At 52.2% G+C, this 24,723-nt stretch overlaps 2 pseudogenes; one reads left to right on the top strand and one right to left on the bottom strand.

Moving 5' to 3' along the window:
- The window catches only part of LOC135305578 (zinc finger protein 850-like), a 261,867-nt pseudogene that overhangs the window by 87,593 nt on the left and 149,551 nt on the right, over window positions 1–24,723 (bottom strand).
- Window positions 8,912–24,723, top strand: part of LOC135306007 (zinc finger protein 883-like) — a 77,054-nt pseudogene continuing 61,242 nt past the window's right edge.

Raw genomic sequence — 24,723 nt, 5'->3', positions numbered from 1 at the left:
GGGACGTCCATAGTAAAAAGGACATCAGCCAAATTGTGTGCATTAATTATGGACGTCAGTCTTGTTAACCGTTTCATCATTCTCCAATTCATGACAAACAAGATTGCTGAAAAAACAAAACCAATCGAAACCAGGATCAAAAGGACAACAATAGGATGACACATGGTGTTCAGGACACTTGTGGCAGTTGGTGACCACCCAAAAAGAGTATCCCACCACTTGTGCTCGGCATCTCTCTTCACTCTTTCCATGACACGGTGTATTTGTTTTACATTGTGATGAACAGTTACTAGGGTCTTCTGCCCATCTTTCTTGATCTTTCCCAGAATCTCAGCCAAGTCTTGGTGGAGCAGCAACTGCTTTACCAAAGTGAGGTTCATCCCAATTGGAGTAGGTATCAATTTATGAATAGATTGCAAAAGCTGGTGAGAGGTAACTGGAACTTCATAAGAAAAATCACATCCTACAATTCTGGTAAAATTACAAGCACAGAAATTTGAATGATTCCTAGTATCCACTACTACATTCTCTACGAATACAAGATCACAAGTAGTTCTAAAGCATGCACATCCATTGCCTATGTATATGAGAACTGTTTCAGAAATCTCATTAGGATGTATTTCAAAGTGACAGATATTCTGCTCTGTGTCCAGACAGATGTCCTGGGCTATGATTGCATTGCTTTCACAGATGAACCCTTGTTGTTCACGGACAATACAAGATTCCAGATTGACAGTTTGCCATTTGTTGTTAATCTGACGGGCCTATTCCCTATGCTCCGAAGGATAGAGAATAGCTCCATCGTGATTTATCCCTAATGCTATAATAGGAAAAACCAAATGTACTGAAGCACTGCGTATGGTTAACACAAAAGCTGTGGCCGTGTTTGAAGTGGGGTTATAAGTGAAATTCACCAAATTCCACCAGGATTGGAATTCTCTTTCAAAGTCAGTAGCACTGTCCCAGATTATTTTTCGAATCTCAGTGGGAAAAGTGCCTTCTTCACCTTCCTTTATAATTGAGGCAGCAACTGACTGCATTCACAATTGAGCCTGAATACAGCTGAGAGCCAAAGAAACATTATTTTGTGTGGCTTTGAGTGCATCAGTCACCAATTTGTGGTCGTTTACATTTACCTTTTTCCAATTTGGTAGTATGTTTGATAGCAGCCACTGATGTGTTAAGGATGATTGCAGTGGTTGCTGTAATTTGGTCAGATCTTTACTTGTAGCGGCCAATTTGTTCAAGTTTACTTAATTTACATGTTAAGTGTAATATTATCACTTTGTGTTACCATAAAGGGAAAGGAAAACATTATAATTGTTGTACAATGCTAGTGTTATCATGGTTTCTCAGGTCTTCATGTCCCACGGAGTTCTTCTGTAAAAAATAAGCACAACAGAATCTGCCACGAAGAGGCAGAAAGAGTTAGAACAATGGGATTGTCAGAGAGGTTTTTAACACCAGTGGTACTTCCCCTACAATAGGGGGTGGTCCACCAAAAACAGGTTCTCCAGGGTAATGTGCTGGGTTCTTGAAATCATCTGGTCCGTGTAGTGAAGGAATTATGCTTGGAGCTGTCAGGCAAAAAGCAGTGATTTTAGGACACCCATTTGCCCCCCATCTATAAGGGGTGTGAGAAGTCCATTCAATCCCTTCACCTTTTGCCCAATCCTGCGCACTTTTGAGAGTAAAGTGAGAAACATTATCAGATTGAATTTCCTGTGGGGTTAGGAAAATTCCAAACCATCTCTGTATTGCTTTAACAGTATTATTTCCTGTAGCTCTTTTAAAAGCATCGGCCTGAAACAACACACATACAAGTGCGGCATAGGACTTGATGTTAATACCGACAAGAAAATAATTCCAGTCCCTTACACTGGAAAATACTACAAATGGTTAACAGTTCCTCTACCTGAGCAGTGACTACTCCCTCTCTGTTAGCAGAAGTGGGGAAGAAAGGAGGGGTTGCTTTAATCACAGAGGCAAGCTTGTTTTGGCTGCTACCCAAGCTCTCAGTTTCTTGTATTGCTAAGTTTCTTTCTACTCCTGTGAGAGTTAAGCCAACCACAGACAAACCTCTTTCCCAGGTAGAGTATCTTCTCTCAGCATCTTTGAAACCATGGGAATAAAAACCAACGGGCCTTGTTGGACCCTCGGGACCCCGCTGCCCAATGTGTACTGATAACCCTGAGGAGGCAAATCCCCACTCTACCTGAAAGGGATCTGTAGGATGGATAGGGTCCAGTGCTTGGTGAGCTGTTGCTTCAAAAATCAGCAATTGCAGTGCTTTCTCTTGAGAAAGACTCCAATCCCATTTTATCCCTTTTCTCGGCAAGTCATAAGAGGGAGCAAATGGGTTATTCTGGTTACTAAGAAGTTTATCTGGTGTTTCTGTAAACCTTTGAATTAAAGAGGTCATAATTTTAGACTTTACAGGTGATTGCATTGGTGACTCATAGCTTGTAGTTGGTTTTCTTTCATGCATTATTTGCAAGCAGACAGCTTTGTGAATGTTTTCCAGGAGTTGGTTAGGGGTACCAGCTATAGTTAAAAGGTTTCCCCTTTCCGAGGGGTTAAGCCCCTCTGTCCAATAAGCTATATGCTGAATTAGGGACCATGAGATGCATCTGTCTCCCGTTGTTAAGAACACTCCATGTCCCCAGTACCCACCGGCTTCTTGTTCTGACAAATGTGTTTCAACTTTCCCAGTGAGAGATTTTGTTTCAGTTTTGTGGGAGAGAAGCCCATACTGCTTTGCAAGTTTTGTTAATTCAGTAGCAGTGTATGGGATTTCTTTAGTGATTATATGTGGGTCAAAATCCTCATCATTAATATAGTTGCATTCTGTTTTAATTTGAGGTTTCATGCTATTGCAACAACAGTGTTCCCCAAAATTTTTCATCAGAACTAATTCTTTTTGGGGGTAATTTTGATTAAGGTGAGAAGTTTCCTTCTCCTCTGTTTCTTTTGAGGAATCAAAGTTCTGTGAATTTTTAACATGCACCTCTCTCAAGGCAGCCCGTAATAAATTATTTTCATTTCTTTCTTCATCTAATTGTTTTTGCAAAACTCCAACTAAGTTTTGAAGGGAGTCTATTATAGCATTTTCCTCACTTCTTCGCTTAGAGCGAGTGTCTATGGCTGCTGTGAGGCAGGCTCCCAAAACTGAGCAGAGGATGGTTTTATCTTTACCAAGTTTAAATTTTGTTTCATGTTGCAGAGAACATATTCTACCAACAACATTTTCTAAATTAAACCAATTGTTCTTTGCCCAGGCCTCTCCGCCTGGTGAAGGTTTTGCATTGTGTTTAGCAAGTAGTGTGTAAAAATCAGTTTTTGCCTTGGCACTAAAATCTTCATTCATTTTGTGAAGGGACTAGGGACCACAACAGGGAGGTGTTTTAAGTTACACAGTCACACACTGTGTTTTCCCTTCACTCAACTTTTTCCCTGGGTGGCTGAAGAGACAGTATCAGTCTGGGAGGCCCTGCTTAGTTTCTTCAAGGTGTCTCTTCCTTCCCAGACAGTTAAACACACACACACACACATACACACACAGTTGAAGAGACAGTATCAGTCTGGGAGGCCCTGCTTAGTTTCTTCAAGGTGTCTCTTCCTTCCCAGACAGTTAAACACACACACACACACATACACACACAGTTGAAGAGACAGTATCAGTCTGGGAGGCCCTGCTTAGTTTCTTCAAGGTGTCTCTTCCTTCCCAGACAGTTAAACACATACACACAGTTGAAGAGACAGTATCAATCTGGGAGGCCCTGCTTAGTTTCCTCAAGGTGTCTCTTCCTTCCCAGACAGTTAAACACACACACACACAGTTGAAGAGACAGTATCAATCTGGGAGGCCCTGCTTAGTTTCCTCAAGGTGTCTCTTCCTTCCCAGACAGTTAAACACACACACACAGTTGAAGAGACAGTATCAATCTGGGAGGCCCTGCTTAGTTTCCTCAAGGTGTCTCTTCCTTCCCAGACAGTTAAACACATACACACAGTTGAAGAGACAGTATCAATCTGGGAGGCCCTGCTTAGTTTCCTCAAGGTGTCTCTTCCTTCCCAGACAGTTAAACACACACACACAGTTGAAGAGACAGTATCAGTCTGGGAGGCCCTGCTTAGTTTCTTCAAGGTGTCTCTTCCTTCCCAGACAGTTAAACACACACACACAGTTGAAGAGACAGTATCAGTCTGGGAGGCCCTGCTTAGTTTCTTCAAGGTGTCTCTTCCTTCCCAGACAGTTAAACACACACACACAGTTGAAGAGACAGTATCAATCTGGGAGGCCCTGCTTAGTTTCCTCAAGGTGTCTCTTCCTTCCCAGACAGTTAAACACATACACACAGTTGAAGAGACAGTATCAATCTGGGAGGCCCTGCTTAGTTTCCTCAAGGTGTCTCTTCCTTCCCAGACAGTTAAACACACACATACACAGTAACAGTTTTTTTCCCCCTTTTGCACCAAGAGATCTTTTGTGATATTCTGGAGACAGAACCCTTAAAAAGAGTTTGGAGAATGCTTTTTCCGCCTTGGTTCGTGCAGTATGCGGGAAATTCGAATCACAGCCCTTGCTTTCTAAATCCGTTCAACCCCTTTCGGGAAAATTGACGGTTTAGGTGGGGCTGCCGTGAAACGTCCTTCCCCTGTTACAAACTACACGTAACCTGCAGACTCCTCCGTCACCAGAACCCAAGATCCATGACGCCAATTTATGACACGATCCGTCCTAAGGACGTGATTCGTGTAGGTTCTTTTTCACTGATCTCAGGGTGCAAAAACTGACACGACAAGGGGATTTGCAGTAAAATCAAAATACATGTACTTTTATTAAATAACCATAGAGAAGATGCGTTAGAGAGAGAGAGGAATGAAGAAAGGGAAAAGAATAAGGAAAAGAAAAGGAAAAGAGGGAGGGCAAGGAGGTGTATAGCTACCAGACGTGCGGATGACAAAAGTCCCTTGAAGTCCGGTCGACGAAGAGGCCTGTCGTCTTCACGTCAGGGGAGATCTCCAAAGGTATCAGTCAGCTCTATCCTTTTTTATAGTCCTTTTGAAATGGGGGAAGGGGACCCATTTCAAAATAGTCTATTGATAAAGGGTACAAGGAGTCCATCAGTAGTCCATCAGGAACAGGCGTCGTCAGCAGCAGATGTCGTAGGCAGGAACCATTGTCTTCTCGGTCCAGTGGTCGCTTGCAAAACTTGCTCCGGTCCCCACGCATACCTTCCCTCACCCTCCGGTGGGGATTTCAGTCTTAGTCCTTTTGGGGAAAGAGGGGAGCTTTTCCATGTAGGGCTCGCACGTCTCAGTCCTTGAGGGAGAACTTTCTCCCATCTCAGTCCATCTGTCACGGTGGTTGATGTACAGTGAATGGAGGGTCCTTTTGTGGTGACCTCCGGGAAGGTCATTCCAGAGAGAGAGTCCAGCCAAGTCAGAAGGGTGGAGAAATTCCAGCACTAGCGTTGCTAGGTGATGCAGGCGAAGGAGAGCACACTGCCCCTTCTTGGGTGCAGTGTTCCATGAGTTGAGCAAACACACCCGTAGGCAATAATCTGGCTTGATGGACCAGACAGACCTGGATTTTCAGAACAGGATCTTTCCCTTTCCCCGGTGGTCTTGGCTTTCATGACGATCGAGAGGCAAAAAATGAGGGAAGTTTCGGACAGACTCTCACAGCACCAAATATCCATGGTGACTCAGCAGGGCATCATGGGAACCAAGGAAGCGCTGCTGGCAGTACAGAAACTCACAGAACCAGGGGCCCTTGTAGTACTGCAGAACCAACAGAGCTGCTGGACCTTGTTCCCTGGCCCTGCACAGCTCCTTGGGAGGCACGGCAGGAGCAGCACCCTGGGAGCCTCGGGAATGCCCCTCTGGGATCCATGGCACTCCCAGGGGCTGGAATTCCAGTTCCCAGCCAGGAAAAGATGTTCCTGCCCTTGAAGGCAAAGCTCTTAAGGAGGAGCCAAAAGTCAAGTGGAGCAAGATCTTACAGTGACATTTCACTGCCAGCCTTCATAACTTCACCCATGGTTGCTGTAGCTCCTAGATTGGGAATTAATCAGGCAGGGTCTTTGGTGGGAGCTGCCCTGGGTCAAGGGAGACACAGAGAGAGAAACAGAGCAGGCAGAGAGAGGCAGGAGAGACAGGAGGACACAAACACAATCAGCTGAGAAGGTGGCACTCTGAAAACAGAGCTACAACTGACTGAAAAGGAATGGGACAGAAAGAAATAATTTTGTAAGTTTATTTCCTATCAAAACACAAACTTTCCTTTCTCACAAACATCCTCCCAGTGTCATTAGGCAGGGCTGTCAGAAAGTTCTTCATTCCAATTGGACGTTCCAGGCTTTCCTTTTCCACAAGGAAAGAGGGAATGGGGATTTTCCCACTCCTGGGGAGTTTGACATCCTCAGCTGAGGAGAGGAGGAGGCACCAGAAGAAAAGGGCAGCTGGGCTTCACCCTTCTGCAGGGAAGAGGGGGGAAAAGAATCTCTCATCCTGTCTGCAGCTGCTCCCACAGGGATGTGAGGGCTGATCCCAGAGCCCCAAGGGTCACATTCAGGGCTGCACTCAGGGAATGCTCGCCTGGTATTGAGGGGCAGCTTGGGAGCACCTGGATCTTGGAGCATCCAGCTGCCCCCCATGTTTGGAGGTGCCTGAGGAGGGCTGGGAGGATGCCAGGGACATCCTGCAGTGACATCCCCCCTGTCCTGCTCTGGGTGAGCTCAGTCCCAGGCCTGACCCTGATCCTGGTCTCAATTTCACTCCACGTTTAGACACACTCACAGTTCTGTATTTAATCCCATCCCAGTGTCAGACTCATCAAGCCCCAGACCCATTCCCAATCCCAGCCCTAAAGCCAATCCCATGTCTAGCCTTAACCCCAATCCCAGCTCTAATCCAAATCTCAGCTCTAACTCCAACCCCACCCCCAAATCCAGCCCTATCCTAAATCCTCAGCCCCAAACCAAATCCCAGGTCCAGCCCTTCTGGGGGTTTGGGGGTTTCTCTGTCCCTCTGACCCCGATGATGTTTGGGTGGTGTGACACCAGGGCTCAGAGGGACAGAGACCCCCCAGGGATGAGAAGGTGGGAGAGCCCCCCCAGCCAGAAGCACTCTCAGCGGTGAGAGGGACACAGAGGCCCTGGTCCCCAGCCCTGCACAAGCATTCCCTGAGGCCAGAGGGATGGAGACCCCTGAGCATCCCCCAGGGCGAGGGGACAGAGACCCCTGAGCATCCCCTGGGCTGAGAGAGACAGAGACTGCCCTGAGCACCCCATGGGGCAGAGTGAGAGGGAGGGAAACCCCCCCAGACATTCCCTGGAGTGAGAATGATGGAGACCCCCTGGGGAATGGCCTGGGGTGACAGGGACAACCCCCTCAAGCATCTCCCAGGGTGAGAGGCACAAACAGAGACCCCTTGAGCATCCCCTGGGCACTGGACAAAATAAAATTGGCAGAAATTAAATTTAACTCTGCATTAATCATTTTGATGAATATTTGATTTTCCCAAAAGTAACATGTGATGAAAATGCAAATAAATCCCAAACCTGAATAAACCGATAATAGAAACAATGATGTGTCAATTCCAGGTTTCATTGGTTCGTGCACAGCTCCAGCTCAGCTGCTGGCAGGTTCCCATAAAAGAAAAGTGGAAATTTGGCCCAATACAGATTAAAAGGAAGAGAAAGCAGTGTGGGGCTGTCACAAGGGGGACAGGGAAAAAAAGAATAATGATTCTCATATGTGGCAAAGCTCCTAAGCCTGTGAATTTGGCATTTATGTAGGAATTTAGCTACTTGAGCTGGACTTCTTGTGCGACTTTTAGCAGCCTTGTGTTCCTGACCTTGGGGTGAGTGAACCTTGTCAGTCTCACTGGTATCATTTGCTCCCTTTCCTCCAGTGTTTTTAACAAAGTTTTCAAGGAAGGAGAACAAAACATTTTCTTTCCACTGGCCACCTAGCCACCTACAGCCTTTTTCCTCATCAGTTCTTACATAAGTTGCTCAGATGAAGCTGCATCCAAGTTTCCAGTGGTTCCTCCAGAGAGGACCACAACCTCCTCAGAGAAGGGAACCATGCTGTTATCAAAGGCACTTGGAGTCAGAGAACAGTGCCTAAACTCCCTGTGCCAAAAAAATGTTGCAATCTGGTTAATAAAATTGTTAGAGAAATGCCTCTGCCCCAATTAAGCTGCTACCAAGACCAAATCCAAAGTGGATTGTATTGAACAGCAAGTGTGAGGTAGAGAGAGACATGGAAAGAAAGAGAAAAGGGGGGACAACAAGGAGTGACAAGGACAGAGACCTCCCCTGGGGCGGGGCAAGTGTGACGGGGCAGTGTTCTTTATCTCTTCCATGACTCAGCCCTGATAACGCCCTCCAGGGGCTCTCTTCTGTGAATGGGCCATTGAGTGTCCCTGCAGGACTGATAAAATGACATCATCCCATTGTGGGATGCTCCGCCCAGGGGGAGGAGCCAAGCATTCCTACCTGGATATAAGCTGAGGCTTCTGACACCAGGAGCACCTTGGCTACTGGATTCCCAGAGGACAAGAGCTCCATAAGCACCACTGGACCTTCAGAGGAAGACCAGACCCTACTACAGGATCACCGCTTTGACAGAATCACGATCATCACTGCAACAGGACTGCAGCCACCATTTAATGGGACTGCTACCAGCACCCTGACCAGCAGGGTGTCAGGTTATATCCTGACTCTTTCCATTTAAGGCAGTGCTTCTGTATCATTGCCTTGATCTTAATTTTCTTATTAAATTGTAATTCTGGCTTAGACTCTCCCCCTAGTTTGCCCTCAAACCAGTACAAAATTCAATGCACTCATCTCTTCTTTTCCTCCCAAAACAGAATTTCCCATGTCAAAACCACTGCCAGATGGAGGAGAAGGCTGCGAGGAAGAGGAAGATGTCCCGGGACCACCAGGTAGGTGAGGAGGAAGTCACAGCTCATTTCCCTCTCTTTCCTGCTCCATCTCCCTGCTCAGCATAGCCCAAGGCTGCAGGACAACCCTGCTTTCAACGCCGTCCTGCCAGGGATGCACGGGGAGGATCTCCTTCCCCTTCCCTCTGGCACGGAGGGAAATCCCATCCTCTCCTTGCCCTGCCTTCCCCAGACAAGGAGCTGAGGATGGAGACCAGCGATGACAAATGTCCACAGCAGAACCTTGTGGAAGAGGCTGTTTTGAGTGGCTCCATGGCACAGGAATCCAGTGGGGAAGAAAATTCCCTGAGATCCTGCAGGAGCAGGGGCTCCATATCCAGCCCAGGGTGGTCTGAGGAGGAAAGACCCACCCTGTGCCAAGAAGGTGGACAGAGCTTCAGCCAGGGATCGGAGTTGGTGATCCATGAGCAGCTTCGTGATGGGGAGAAGCCCTACAAGTGCTTGGAGTGTGGGAAGAGCTTCAGGTGGAGCAGCCACCTGATCAGCCACCAGATGATCCACACTGGGGAATGGCCCTACGAGTGTGGGGAGTGTGGGAAGGGCTTCAGCTACAGATCCACCCTTGTGACCCACCAACGCATACACACCGGGGAGAGGCTCTATGAATGTCTTGAGTGTCAGAAGAGATTTCAGACCCGCTACAATCTCCTCAGGCACCAAAGGATTCACACCAATGAGAGGCCCTTCCTCTGCCCTGACTGCGGGAAGGGCTTCAAGCAGAATTCCCACCTCGTCACCCACCAGAGCATCCACACTGATGAGAGGTCCTTCCTCTGCCCTGACTGCAGGAAGGGCTTCAAGCGCAATTCTCAACTCATCACCCACCGGCGCATCCACACTGGGGAGAGGCCCTACGAGTGCCACACCTGTCAGAAGAGTTTTCAGACCAGCTCACATCTCTGCCTGCATGAGCAGATTCACACAGAGGAGAGGCCCTTCCGCTGCCATGACTGTGAGAAGGGCTTCAAGCAAAATTCCACCCTCATCATCCACTGGCGCATCCACACTGGGGAGAGGCCCTACGAGTGTCTCCAGTGTGGGAAGAGCTTCATCCACAGTTCTAACTTAACCAGACACCAACAGAGGCACCAGTAGGGGAAGCCCTGCAAATACCCAAACTGCAGGAAGAGCTTCATGCACTGCTGCAGCTTCATCCCCCATTGGATGACCCATGCTGGTCAGAGTCCTGGTGTTCCATGCTCCCAGTGATCCATACTGGGAAGACACCTGTCCCTTCTCCTGCCCCTGCCGATGGCATGATGTGGGATTGATGAACATGAGGGTTTGGCCATGGCTGTGTCGTTACATTCACTCCCCCCTCAGACCATTGCCATGGGCAAGAAAGGGAATCTCTCTATCTTCCTACGAGGAGAAGAGTGTCATTTCTTGGCAGGAGGAAATTGTGTCTGGAAAGAGTCAGCTGAGTTGTAGTTTTCCATTTTTCTTATCCCTTTTGTTATCAATATTGTTGCTGTTCCTGTTTACTCCTGATCTTGTTGCTGTTCCCAATAAATTGTTCCTATCCTAGCCCAGGATCTTTGCCTTTTGTGCTTTCCATGGGAGGCAGGAGGCTAGCAATCGGCAGCGCGGTTTTAGCGGGACCAGGAAATTGGGGAATCCCATTCCTGAACCCCACCCTGTGGAAGCCAAGCATCCCAGCTGGTCCCAGCCCTGGTTGCCATGCTAAGGATCAGATTTGTCACAGGCCCTCAGAGGGGTTCCATGGGGAATTTCCAAGAGTCTCTAGGCTGTTCAAGAGCTGGAATATCACAGGCAGAGACATGGGCTCCATGGACACCTCCCAGGGGTTTCTGGGGATGGTAAAGAGCCCTGTGCTCAGAGGCAGTCACAGCCATTCCATGGTGACATCCCAGGGCACCTTGGGCTGCAAAGGCACCCATCTGTCTCAGGCACTCACGGGGGCTCCACGGTGACATTCCAGGAGTCCCTAGGCTGCCAAAGAGGCGGGGTGTCCCAGACACTCACAGGGGTTCCTGTCATGGGCACAGTGGGAGCTTCAGGCAAAAGCTTTATTTCTTTTTTGGAGAAACTCCTGATGAGTCATGAGATGGAGAAATGACACCCAACAGCCACCATGGATCCTCAAACCCCTGCACGGCCCCTAGACTTCCAAAATTTATTTTAGTACAGGAGAGTGGGAGTGGCTGGATCCAATCCCAGCCCCAGACTTTGTCAAAGGTGTAAAAGATTGGACAGGTTAGAATTGAACCTTAATGCAATTTGTCCCACAGGATTAACAATGGAATTCTAGATAAATTTATATAAATACAGCTCTGATTGATTCTGATCATGATTTGACAGAATGGTTTGTTTGCACCACAGATTAAATTTAAAAAAAGAAAGTTATTTACTCCACAGTATAGGAGCTATAACAATTATTAGAATATTTTGCTCTAGGCAGCATTTTGAAATAAACAGGGCCTTGCTGGAGTTGTTGGAGCTCACTGCAGGCAGAGCCTCCTGCTCCAGCAGGAACTGCCTTTCCTGTGCCAGGAGCAGGGCAGGTACCGCTGCAGGAAAAGCCCCAGGCCAGCCCCAGCACAGGGAAGGGCTCGGGCACAAGGGCAGAGTGCTGTGCTGGGAGCTGTGCCAGGCAGAGCCTGAGGCACCAAAGACACCTTGGCAGCAGCAGCTGCTTGCAGGCCATGGCCAGAAGCCTCCCTTGGCAGCCCGGCCTGGTGGCCAGCACTGCAGAGCTGCTGCCTCAGGGCTCATTTCTGCCTGGGCTCTGAAAAGCCACTTCTGCTCCAGGAGCCTACCTGGGAAGCCATTGGCCCCAGCACCTTGGGGACAAGATATGAATGACAAAACTCTTCATGCCAGCAGAGACAAGGCAGGGGCAGAGGAAAGGGGAGAGCCAGGCCCAGGGGACAGGGCTGCCATGGTGACGGCTGTGAGGTCACTGCCCCTGCAGCAGCCTGGCTGCCCTCAGCAGACATTCTGGCCTGAAGCGTTGTGAGGGCACCCAGCACATCAGAGAACCCCCATGACAGCAATTCTGTCCTTGGGGATCAGAGGGGGTTTCATTGGTTCAGGTTGCACAAAGGTGCTGATCTTGGAGTATTGCTGTGATAGGGAATCCACTTCTCTGGAAAAAGTTGCAGTTTTGTGCCACTCTCATCATTGTAAAATATTTCCTCCTTTTAACAAATGTAAATCCACCCTCATTCAGTTTAAAGATACTGACCCTTGTTCAGTCACTGCAAGATTTGGGAGAAAATAACTTTGACCACTATTTTTCCATTTTCACAGATCTTGGTGAGAACCCAAAAATCTCCCAAGATGGGGTTTGGAGACCTCATCACATAAGCAGCAGGGAGAGGCTGATGGCTCTGGGCTCAGTGGTGTGGAGACTGAAGACAGAACAGGAATAGCCTGGGAGGGATTGAAGGGTGGTTTCAGAGAGGCTGGTGTTTTTCTTTACTGCATAAAAGAGCCAGAGAAAGAAATAATGGCACCAAGGGTGTGCAGTGTCCCTACCCCAGGAGGCAGGGATTCTACCCAGACAGACAGCATCGGGCGAGGGGCATGATTTAAAGAAGATTCCCCTCCTCCAACCTGTGGGTTGTGCCCTTTCAAGCCCAGGAAAAGACACTCCACTCCATCTGGTCAAAAAAGGAATGGCCTCACAATGTCCTTTTTTTTCTGTACCCTCATTGGTTTATGTTCTACTGCAATGTCTCCAGCTTAGATTTTTTCCTTGATTGTCCTCCTTGATCCACCCCTTTGAAGTCCCCTGCTCCTTCTGCTATTGGACCCCGACCCTAAACTCCACCCCTACCCTGTCATATAAAACCCATGACAACCCACCACTCCCTCTCCCCCTTCATTTCTTGTCTTGGTCCCTGGCACAATAAAGGATCCTGGGTTTTCCTAAACCAAGGCCCGTCCTGTTGCTCTCCTTTCCCTTTTGGTCATTGGTGGCTGCCTGAGGTCTGAGACTCCGGGGCCTGGGGTAGGTTTTATTCCATTTGCTGTGGCAAAATGCAACACACGGGCAGCAAGGAGATCCAGACTGGACATGAGGAGAAAGGAATTCCCCTCCCAGGGCAGGGCTGTGGTGCAACACATCCCCCAGAAAAAGCCTGGAGCAGCCCAAGGCTTTGTGTGGGCAGGCAGAGGCAAGCAGGAGGCAGAGCTGCCAGCAAAGGAAGGGGCCAGCCAGGTGGGGCAGCTGGGGGATGACGACAGCCTGCAGGGACAGAGGCACAGGGCAGGGACACCGTAGGACAGCCTGGGCTGCACAGGGCACAGGGATGGGCAGCAGCTGCAAGGCCCTGACAGAGCCAACTTGTGCAGACACAAAGAGCACCAAAGCCTCAGAGGGTCATTAAAGTCCTGCTGCTGTGTCTGTGCTGCTGAGCTGGGCCAGGCTCCTGGCCCAGAGGCAGCTCCTGGCAAGGGCAGCGCTGCAGAGAGACAGCTCTGGCCAGGAGCAGCTCCTGTGCACAGCCCAGCAGGGCTGGGGCACTGCCAGGGCAGCTCAGGGACACCAGCAGGGCACAGCCAGAGCTGACAGGGGCTCAGCACTGGCAGGGGCTGGGGGATGTCCCAGAGGGGGCTGTGTCACAGCGGCACCTCTGTGGCTGTGTCCTAGAGGCACAGGGCAGCTGTGATGTCAGCAAGGGGCTGTGTGACAGCACAGAGTGGGCTGTGTGAGGTCACAGGTTGGACTATGACATCACAGAGTTTGTTGTTTGAGGTCACTGAGCAGCTACAGCATCATAGAGGAGACTGTGTGACAACACAGAGCAGGCTGTGACATCATGTCATGGCTGTATGACACCATAGAGGAGACTGAGGTCAAAGTGTGTGCTGTGACATTACATAGTGGCAGCATGACATCACAGAGAGATTTTTGTGACATCACTGAGGGGGTTGTGACATCACAGAGCTGTCTGTGACATCATGGAGTAGAGTATGAGGCCATAGAGCAGATCCGGAGGTAACAGCTGGTGGCTCTGTGGCATCAGCGAGTGGGTTGTGACATCACTAGGTGGCTGTGTAACATCATAGAGAAGACTGTGACATCACAGAACAGACTGTGACATCACAAAGCAACTTTCTGACATCACAGAGTCTTCTGGGACATCACAATGCAGCTGCATGACATTCCAGGGTGACATCCCAGAATTGGCTCTGTGACAAAGCAAGGGTGCTGTATGACATCCCAGAGTGGGCTGTGACATCACAGGTGGCTGTGTTACATCATAGGGTGCTCTGTGACATCACAGGATGCTGTATGAGATCACAGGTGGCTGTGTGACATACAAGGGGCTGTGTGACATCACAGGGTAGCTGCTTGTCCCTGCTCAGCAGCCTGGCAGGGGCCGCCCCATGGTCCTGCACTTGGCATTGCACATCCCCACATCCCAGTGCCCATCCCGGGAAGAGCCCTGAGCAAGGAGGGAGGGACAGGATGTGCCTTGCCAGGGGCTGGGGCTCAGGCCTTGGCCCTTTGCATTCCTGAAACACATCCAGGTATATTCAGCACCAGAGACCCCTTTGCCTTGTTTGTCCCCAGCTGTCATCACTGCCTCCAGTGTTCTGCTGTGACTGGAACCTGGGGACACTTTCTCAGTCATGTCCCTCAGTGGGACCCATTAAAACTTCAAGAAACTTTGGAGTTTAAATTTAACTTTGAGTTCTGGAGAAGTCTTTGGAAGGCTCTCTCAGGGACTGAGTCTGATGTAAACAGAGTCCAAGTCCCAAGAGGGTCATTAAAGTCTTTGTTCTGTGTCTGTGCTGCTGAGCTTTAAAGGAACAGCTCTTCCCAGGACCAGCTCCTCTCCCAGCCCAGCAGGGCTGAGGGCTCTGCCTGCAGGCACTGAGGGGACAGGAGGCAGGCAGAGACAGGCTGAGGAAGTCATTGAGCTGAAACTTCACTGGGGGAAAGATCTTCACAGCCCTCCACATGGTGAGTCAGTGGATGCAGGGCAATGTCCCCTGTGCTCCTGGAGGGATCTCCTGAAGCCAGCACACCCCACAGCCTGGGGGATGTGCCAGGAGGACTCTCGCAATTTCTCTGTGGCAGAGGAGTAGGAGGAGGAGGATGTGCTGCAGAGCAGGGCTGCCCTGGGCACCATCAGAGGGACAGGGCAGGACGGCTCCTGCTGCCAGGGATGGCTGCAGGGGCTGAAGCTGGGGCTGCAGCCAGGGCTGCCCAGGGCTGTCCTGCAGAGCAGGTCCTGCAGCCCTCAGGGCTCTTGGCCAGCCCAGGGGATGTGCCACCTGCCAGGGGCAGCTCTCAGCCTGCCTGGCAGCTCCCCATGGACAGGTCAGGGGAGCTGTGGGGGCAAGGAGTGAGTCCTGCCAGGGCAGGTCCTGCTGCTGTGGAGAGGGTGCTGTGTGGGCCAGGGCTGCTCAGAGCTCCAGCTCACGCCCAGCTCATTCCTGAGGGGACTTTTCATGAGCTCATTCAGGGCAGGGCTTTCCTGCTTGGGTCTCTGCTTTCCTGAATCTGTGCTCCCACTTTTCCCTGGCTCAGCTTGGTGGCAAGGGAAACTCAGCTGTGCAGGGCAGAACAGGGGCTGAGGCTCTTAAACAATTACCCTGAGTTTTTCTGGGAACCTCAGCAAGTGCCCCCCCACCCTCCCCAGCCTCCAGGCCTATCCAGCACCACCTTTCCACGGTGCCCAGGCTGGGGGAGCTGTTCTTTAATCCCTGCAGCCCTGAGCAGCTGCAGGGCAGAGCTGGCCCAGGGGCTGGGCTGGGCTCTGGCAGCTCTGGCAGGGAAGGAGCCCGGGGCCACAGGAGCAGCTCGGGCTGGCACAGCTCCAGCAGCAGAGCCGTGGGCAGGGAGGGAGGGAGGCAGTGCTGAGGGAAGCCCTGCTGCAGGGCAGATGTGGCACTGCCAGCCCTGCCCTGCAGGGCAGACACTGCCCTCAGCAGCACAGCTCTTGTGTCCCCTCCCAGCCAGCACAGCCCTCAGCCCGGGGCTCGGGGCACTCAGTCCCTCCTGGGCTGGCAGAGCAGCAGCAGAGATGAAGGGCATCTCTCCTGCCATGTGCCCATTCCTGCTGACTAGGACCTGAGGTCCACTGCCCTGCCCTGGTGCTGCCTGGCAGGGGCTGTGCAGGGCTGGGCAGTGAAAGGCTTTTCCCAGGCCCGGCTCTCTCTGTCCTTGCCTTGCCCAGGTGCTCCTTGCATTGCTGAGGGGCTCTCTGGAATGGCAGTTCCAGCTGCAGGGTCAGTCCCAGCCCTTGGGCTCCTCCTGTGCAGGCTGAGCTCAGCAATGGGGTGTCCCAGCTCCCTGTGCCCGGGGAGCTCTGGGCAGGGCAGGCTGGCAATGAGCCAACTTCCCTCAGGCAGTGCCATGGACATGACCCTTGGTGTGTCCTTGGGATGACATCCAAGCTGTGAGCTGCCTCCAGGGGACACTGAGGGACAGGAGTGTCCTTGGCCAGAGTGGGGCTGAGACTCTGAGAAAGGCTGAGCCAGTTTGCTCTGCTGTGGGTCCCTCTGCTCTCAGCTGTGTCAGGCTGATTTCCAGGGGAACACAGGGACTGTCCTGGATCTCAGAAATGGCAGCTGGGGACAGATGGGGTGAAAGAGCAACTCCCCTCACCCTTCACTGAATCACAGCCACTGCTCTTGCATTGCTCAGTTCTCTCTGATCTCCCTGGGCACAGCAGGAAACCCTCTCAAACTGCCTTTGACTGCCACTGCTCCTTAGCCCTGGGACAGTAGGTGCTGCAGAGCTCCTCTGCCTCAGGAGCAGCTTGGGCTGATGAAATCCAAGCCCAGGACTGGCATCTGTCCCCGTTCCCATGACCCCACTGCTGCAGAGCAGAGCTGACCCCTCGGTGTCCATGGGCAGAGCTCCCACTCATCACAGCAATGGGGCCAGATCCCAGCAGAGCTCCAGGCACAGGGCTGAAGGAAGGGCTCTGAGAAAAGGAAAATTGGATGGCACAGAGCAGCAGGGGCAGAGCTGGGAGAAAGGGCTTGGACACTGTTTAGCAAAGTCAGCCCTGACTCGTCACTGTGTCCTCCCTGAACAGGAATGCATGGCCAGCCACAGCAAATGTCCAACAGCAGCTCCATCAGCCACTTCCTCCTGCTGGCATTGGCAGACACGCGGCAGCTGCAGCTCCTGCACTTCTGCCTCTTGCTGGGCATCTCCCTGGCTGCCCTCCTGGGCAACGGCCTCATCATCAGCGCCGTAGCCTGCGGCCAGCACCTGCACACGCCCATGTTCTTCTTCCTGCTCAACCTGGCCCTCAGCCACCTGGGCTCCATCTGCACCACTGTCCCCAAAGCCATGCACAATTCCCTCTGGGACACCACAACCATCTCCTACAAAGGATGTGCTGCTCAGGTGTTTTTCTTTGCCTTTTTCATGTCAGCAGAATTTGCGCTTCTCACAGTGATGTGCTATGACCGCTACGTGTCCATCTGCAAACCCCTGCACTACGGGACCCTCCTGGGCAGCAGAGCTTGTGCCCACATGGCAGCAGCTGCCTGGGCCAGTGCCTTTCTCAATGCTCTGCTGCACACAGCCAACACATTTTCCCTTCCCCTGTGCCATGGCAATGCCCTGGGCCAGTTCTTCTGTGAAATCCCACACATCCTCAAGCTCTCCTGCTCACACTCCAAACTCAGGGAATTTGGGATTACTGTCCTAAGTGCTGTTCTATATCTCAGTTGTTTTGTGTTCATTGTTTTCTCCTATGTGCAGATCTTCAGGGCTGTGCTGAGGATCCCCTCTGAGCAGGGACGGCACAAAGCCTTTTCCACCTGCCTCCCACACCTGGCCGTGGCCACCATGTTCCTCAGCACTGGCACATTTGCCTATCTGAAGCCCCGCTCCCTCTCCTCCCCATCCCTGGATCTCTCAGTGTCAGTTCTGTACTCAGTGGTGCCTCCTGCCCTGAACCCCCTCATCTACAGCCTGAGGAACCAGGAGCTCAAGGATTCCCTGAGAACACTGGTGACTGTATCTTCAAAAGTAATAAATTCCCTTTTCTGCTGCATAGCCTTCAGAATGTAACTCTTACAATCTGAGCCTTTTCCCCCCTATTTGTCTATTTCTTATTATGGGGACTATTTGTATTGTTGTAATGTTTCTTACAAAATACTGTAGTATTACTTTTAGCATTTCTATATTAATATCTACCTTTCTTTTGAAACAGAAAGACTTGCAAGAGGCTTGTTCCTTTGGCATTTAAATAAAAACAAGTGCCTGCCCTGACCTGTCTGTCCAAGGCATTTCCTCAGCCCTTCTCTGGCTCTGCAGGGGCAGTGCCTGTGAGCAGAGGTGGAGGGAAGTGGCTCCCAGCACAGCAGCACGGCCAGGGACAATGGCCCTTCCTCTTTCCACATCTGCTCTGCCCAACTCCACCCTCTCCCTGCCAGCCCTGCTGTGGGTGCAAGGCCAGAGTGCTCTGGCAGCTTGGTCACTGTCCTGCTGCGTGTCCATGCTGTGCCCTCAGGCAGGGACAGGCCATGGGCACTGCTGGGACACAGCTGGGCTCCAGCACAGCAGCTCCACCAGCAAAGGGCATCTCCTGAGCGCAGGGCAGGAAGGCTTTGCTCCCCTCCAGAGTCACTCTCAGGACCCTCAAGAGGCTCTTTGTGTTCCTTGTTCTCCCAGGGCTCAGTGGGATGAGGTCAGGGTCTTACTGGGGCCTTCAGGGGACTCAGGTCTGGGTCAGGTTTTGCTTGTTGGTGGCCAGTGCCCATCAGATGGTGAATGGTCTGAGCTGAACCTTCCTGGGGCCCTGCAGCTTGTGCCAGGGCTGATGGCAGGGCAAGTTTGTCTGGAGGGCCTTGGGATATGCCAGGAGAACACAGGGTACCTTGCAGGGACAGTGTGTGCCAGGGACCAGCAGGGAGTGGAGCTCACTGGGCACAGGCCTGGCCAGGCTGGGCTCACCCCGAGATCAAGGACTGAATGTCTGCTGTGAGCCAGGAGAGCTCTGCAGCCCAGGGACACAGCAGGCCCAGGGAAAGGAGTCTGGGCACTGCCTGGTCTGAGCCTCAGGGAACTCCCCCAGGAGGATCCAGGGCAGCCCCAATCCCCTCTGGCAGCCCTGGCACAAGGCAGGCACCTCTGAGCCCCCTCCATGGTCCCGCAGAGCCTGTGTGGGAGGGGGTCAGTGCAGGGAGCACCATCAGCTGCCTCTGTGTGCCAGGCTGAGCAGCAGAGCCCAGCAGAGGCAGCCCAGGGCCCCGGGCAGCACAGCCCCTGTGCTCTGCAGAGCAGCAGCCCCAGCTCGGAGCTCTGGGCAGGAGGGCAGGGGCTGCAGCAATGGCTGCTTGGGCCAGCACAGACGTGTTCCCCTGGGAAGGGCTCTGGGGGCAGCTGGCATAGGCCAGGAGCAGAGCAGGAGCCCGTGGGTGTGCAGAGGAGCCCTGGCAAGAGGCTGCCCTGTCCCTGGGCCAGCAGGAGCTGCCTGAGGAGCCCCGAGGCCAACTCTGCTGCTGGGCTGGGCAGCGGGGCTGGCCCTGGGGCTGCAGGAGCTGCCCGAGCTGAGCATCTGCTGAGCATTCCAGACCCAGAGTGGCTGTCCCTGACCTCCAGTGCCTGCAGTTCCTGCTGCAGGGCCAGACAGGGCTAGGCTGGGGAAGGGAGAGGAAAACAGTGGGCCCTGCAGTTTCAGAATGATCTCCATGGTTCCATGAGGCGCAAAGTGTCACTTCTGGTCCCCTTGGTCACAGGAGGCCTGCAGTGTCACAAGGCACCTTTGGTTCTGTGGGCCTGCAGTGTCTGTTTTGCTGGTGGGCAGGGTCAGAACCAAAGACACAGACACCAAGTTCAGGAATTGTGTGATTTATTGTAATGCAAACTGCAAAGAATCACAAAAGGAGCAGCTCAGCAATGCACCAAACCATCACCACCAAAGATTGCCTGCAGTGATTAAGGAAGATCCAGCACCAGTTACCCTCACACTTCACCATCCCCCAGATCCACACAGCAGCTGGGGGAAGCTGTCCCAGCCAAGGGCTGCAGAGCCACTCCTGGACACTGGGAATTCCTGCAGCTGCCTCCAGCCATAGGTGAGGCTCCAACCTCGCTGTGAGAGGGCCCAGCTCTGACAGTGCTGAATGAACAAACTGACAGCACTTCTAGTGCAGGAACATCTGGTTTCATCCTCCTCTTGGGTCCCTCCCAAAGTTTGGCCAGGGCTCAAGGAGGAACCAAGGGAGGTGACTTTGATCCTTCAGCCCCAAACAAGGCCAGATGTCAGATTTCATGGCCCTGTCTGGCTTCTAAATACAGAAAGGTCAATACATGTTTCACTAATGAGTGGCTACATCTATCACAGTGCTAATGACCATGCATATTTTATTAATGAGCAAATACAAAGATAACCTTTGGTTGGAAGGTTCATCCAGAGGCCACCTTTGGCTCAGGGCCTGCTGTTCAGGCCTCACTCAGGGCTGTTGTCCAGGACTTGGCACTTCAGGGACGTGATTTAGTGCTGGGCTTGGCACTGCTGGGTGAACAGCTGGGCTGGATGAGCTCAGAGGTCTTTTCCAACAGAAAGAATTCTGTGATTCCATTATTATATCCGCTGCATTCAGCTAGGTCTATTTGAGCAGCATTACTTTGCTCCAAAAGTTCTCTCTTGCTCAGCTCCTGTGGCCTATGGCTGCAGCTCCTTCAGCTCCTGGTGCTAAGCTGCTCATGCTGAACGAGGTGACTCGAAGAGATGAATACAGTCCATGCAATTCCTTCTGGGACACAGAGAGGGGAGGGTGTGGAAACAGGAGCATTGTTTGCTGTGGCCTCCTCTCTGCCCTTCATGCCTTTCAGTGCTTTGAACCAGCCAGGAGCTTTCTCCAAGAGTGCAATGGAGCAGCTGTTCCTGCTCTCATGTCTTGACACTCTCCAGTCTCTGACCTTGCCTGGTTTTGTCCCTCTTGCTGTGCCCTCTGCTCCTCCAGGGCTCGGTGGCTGCTGCCCAGGACTGTAGGACTGGCACAGATCCAGTGGTCAAGACCCTCCTTTCTGTGGCCTTGGAGCTGCCTGGGCACAGCAGCCTTTTCCATCTGGAAGCTCCCCATGGACAGGGAGTCCCCAGCTCCGTTCCTTGCACAACCTCCAGGAGCCCAGGGCTGCCATCTCAAGTCCCTGCTGGCACTGGGGGCTCCCAGGTGCCTCAGGCTGCTGAGACACTGCTGCACACAGGAGGGAAGAGTGGCAGGGGCTGTGCTGAAAATCAGCTCCATGCACTGCTGCTGCTGCTGTGGGGTCATTTGTCCAGCCCTGCCCCAGAGTCAGGGATCAGATCCAGGCCCTGCTGCTGCTCCCTCAGGATCAATCCCAGTTTGGGTGTTGCTGTCAGGGCCAGCAGGAGCGGTGGCTGGAGCAGCAGGTGCTGACAGTGCCCCAAGCCCCGGGGCTGGAGGGGTCCCTGGGCTGGGCTGGGAGGGAGCTGCCCCTTGTTCTCCCTCTGCCCCAAGCAAAGCTGGGCCGGGCACAAGTCGGGCAGCACAGCCAACAGGGAGCCTGCGAGTCTCTTCAAGCCCTGGCTGCTCAGAGTCTGGGCCTTGGAGTCTCAGGTGGCCAAAGGCAGCTGCTCCTGGTCCCTCTGGGTGCCCCCGTGTTCAGCAGTGCTGCTCCATCAGTCTGTGCCCAGCAGTGGGGAAAAGCCTCAGCCCTGCAGGGCCAGGAGCTGCCGGGCTCTGCCTGAGCAGCTCAGCCAGCAGGAAGGGAGCTGCTCCACATGGGAACCAGGAGCAAAGGGCTGCAGCACCTCGTGCTGGGGCAGAGCCCGAATTCTGAGAGGGAATAACAGAGTTATTCATGTGCATTGGTGCATCAGCACTGCAGGTGCTGTGCCTGCAAACACAGAGTTCGAGATGGGCAAAAGAATTCTGCAGCTCTTGACTGGATCAGGATGTCAGCAGTGCTGAACTCCAGCACAGTCCAAATGAAACACTTCACACCTCTGCTCATATCTGCTAGATTTTTTTCTTCAGGGTATCCAGAGAAAAGTAAACAGAGGAGGAGCCGACATTTTCATTGTTTATCAGAAATGTATCTCATTTTGCTGTACATTCCTTTTGTAGGACGAGTTCTCTGTTAAAAACACTGGACAAAAAAGAAAATAAAAAAACATGAAAGATAAAAACAAAAAACAAATGTGTAGTGAAAATCTTCTCTAACTTTGGATTAAGAAGTAGCTGATCTTTTTAAAAAGAGAACTCAGTTACTTTGTAAAGGTTCTGATGGCATGGATCCATATTACTGACCTCAGCATCACTTTTTCAAAAGATTCTGCGTTTTGTTTGCAATATTAAGTAATTTTAAATTGTGGTTGAATCAATAGGAAATTGAAAGATGGATTGTGCATGACTGTGTCTTGAGTGTAAAAATATTGCAGTTTGGAATTTGGATTTAAAGTGTTGCAAATGAAAATTATAAATCCCAATGGATTGTGTGACAACAGCTTTTCCTAGAGGATGTGCAGCGCTCCAAGGACTTCATCAGTGCAGTTGGGGGTACTTGGACCTTTGTACTGTGCCACTCTGAGAATGTCATGGAATGGAACTTCACCTGCCACCAGCCCAGGTCACCCTCTGCCACCAAAGCTCCTTGGACCTTGTGCCCCCAGGCAGGCACAAAGTGTTTGTGCTGCTCCCCCTTTTACACAAACCCACAGAGAGCTGGGATTTTTCCAAGTCCCATGTCTGCATTGGGCCATATTCCTAAAGAAGCAGCAGCCCATCCTGATGAATATGGTGGATGGTTGTGAGCTCCACTTCCTGCCTAGAAATCCTGAAACTGCTTCTGAATGCTGCTCCTTCAGCTCTTGGACAGCTTCTCCCACAGAGCTGGGAAAAAAATCTCCTGGCCACCAGTTAAATGGTGAGTTATGCCAAAGTTAGAGCTCTGTGGGAAATCTCTATCCATCCCTATCCTATTAATATATCCATACGTGGGGGTGTGCATGGATTTGTCTTGTGTACAAAGGAAGGAGTGTGCAAGAAACGTGGCTGACACTTTCACTGTCCGTGTTCATCCCATACCCATGGGTACAGAGATATTATGGAAACTCCGGCACACAAAGAGCCTTCTGTCCCTGGATACAGAGACATCCAAGAGCCCCTGGCACACACAGACCCTTCTGTACATGGATACAGAGACATCCAAGAGCCCCTGGCACACACAGACCCTTCTGTCCCTGGATACAGAGACATCCAAGAGCCCCTGGCACACACAGAGCCTTCTGTCCCTGGATACAGAGACATCCAAGAGCCCCTGGCACACACAGAGCCTTCTGTCCCTGGATACAGAGACATCCAAGAGCCCCTGGCATACACAGACCCTTCTGTCTCTGGAGGATGGAGCGTGGTGGGTGGGGGTGGTTGGCTGGCAGCGAGTCCCGGACAGCAGGCCAGACCCGGCTCCAGCCCTGCCAGGCCCTGCCAAGGCTCAGTACCAGCTCCTCTGGAATGGGAAAGCCTTTCAGCCTTCTCCCTGCCCAGAGGGGCAGTGCTGGCCTGGAAGCACAGGTTGTTTTCCCCTCAGGCTGCAGGAGATGAGAACACAACACTTGCCAGCACTGAGTGCGAGGCACAGCTCTGGGTGCTCCCCATGAACCTCAGCTCTGGGAGCACTGCCTGCCCCAAGCTCCAGGGGCTGCAGTGGGAGCCCGGCTGGGCTCTGCCCTGGGGCCATCCTGCAGGGACAGCTGGAAACAGGGAGCATTCAGCTGCCACAAACAGCCAAGCCAGGGCTGCAGGGCAGCTGCTCCAGCCCGGACTGCACTGCTGTGTGCTGTGCTCTGGGGCTGGGGCTCCCCACACAGGGGACTGGACAGGTGTGCCAGAGGACACAGAGAACCTTCAGTTTCAGCCTCACTGAGGTGGGTGCATCGGCTGGGAAGTGTGGGGAGGCTCAAGGGGATTCACAGAGCTCATCCTGCTGCAAGGACAAGGAAAAGGGAGTGGGAACTCAGCAGTGAGGAGAGCTGAGGGCTGGAGAGTGGCTCTGAATGACACTAAGATCCCACTGGACCTCTGAAACATTGCTGCTCCTCAGCCAGTGACAGCATGAGTCCCTAAACCTGGGGCTCGGCCGTCCTTGTGGTCAGGGGCAACAAGGAAGGCAACAGAGTGATGGAGACAGCAACGGGTTGGTAATTCACTGGGGGAAAACAGGGAGCAGTCGAGAAGTAAAAGGCAGGTGGGGGAGAGAACTGTTCAGAGAAGGGCTGAGCTACATCTTGAGCAAGCTGAAAAATGTCATTTGGAGTCATCCCAGATTGATTTCATTTCAGAAGGTATTGAACAAGTTTAATTTTTGGGAGGTGTCATGTTTTCCCTTGGAGGTGTACACTCTGCAAACTTGAGCTGTGTTACCAAAATGCTCAAGCAAGTCTGTGCTGCAGGTGACACCATTTCTTCTTTGGCTGATTCCGGCCCGGTGCTGAGCTCCAGCAGAGCCCTGGCAGAGCCCAGAGCAGCCTCAGCATCTGCAGAGCCCGGCTGCAAGGAGGGAAAGCAGAAACTGCCCGTCAGCTGAAGGCTCCTGTCCCCTTGTCCCAGCTGCCCGTGGTGCCCAGGCCATGCTGGCTGTGCCCAGAGCAGTGCCCAGAGCTGCCCATCAGTGCTGCCTTTGGGAGCAGGGCAGGAGGGCAGGACATGTGCCCAGCCTGCAGCCAGCCATGGCACAACCACCTGCTCAGCAGCTGCCCAGAGCAGGATGCTCCTGTGCTCGCTGCCATCTCCCAAAAGCTCTGATCCCACCCTGCCAAGCACACGGGGACCCA

The sequence above is a fragment of the Passer domesticus genome, chromosome 8 (genome assembly GCF_036417665.1).
Source record: "Passer domesticus isolate bPasDom1 chromosome 8, bPasDom1.hap1, whole genome shotgun sequence".
Lineage (NCBI taxonomy): Eukaryota > Metazoa > Chordata > Aves > Passeriformes > Passeridae > Passer > Passer domesticus.
Note: the sequence above shows the minus strand (reverse complement) of the source record. Positions and strands in the feature narration are given on the sequence as shown.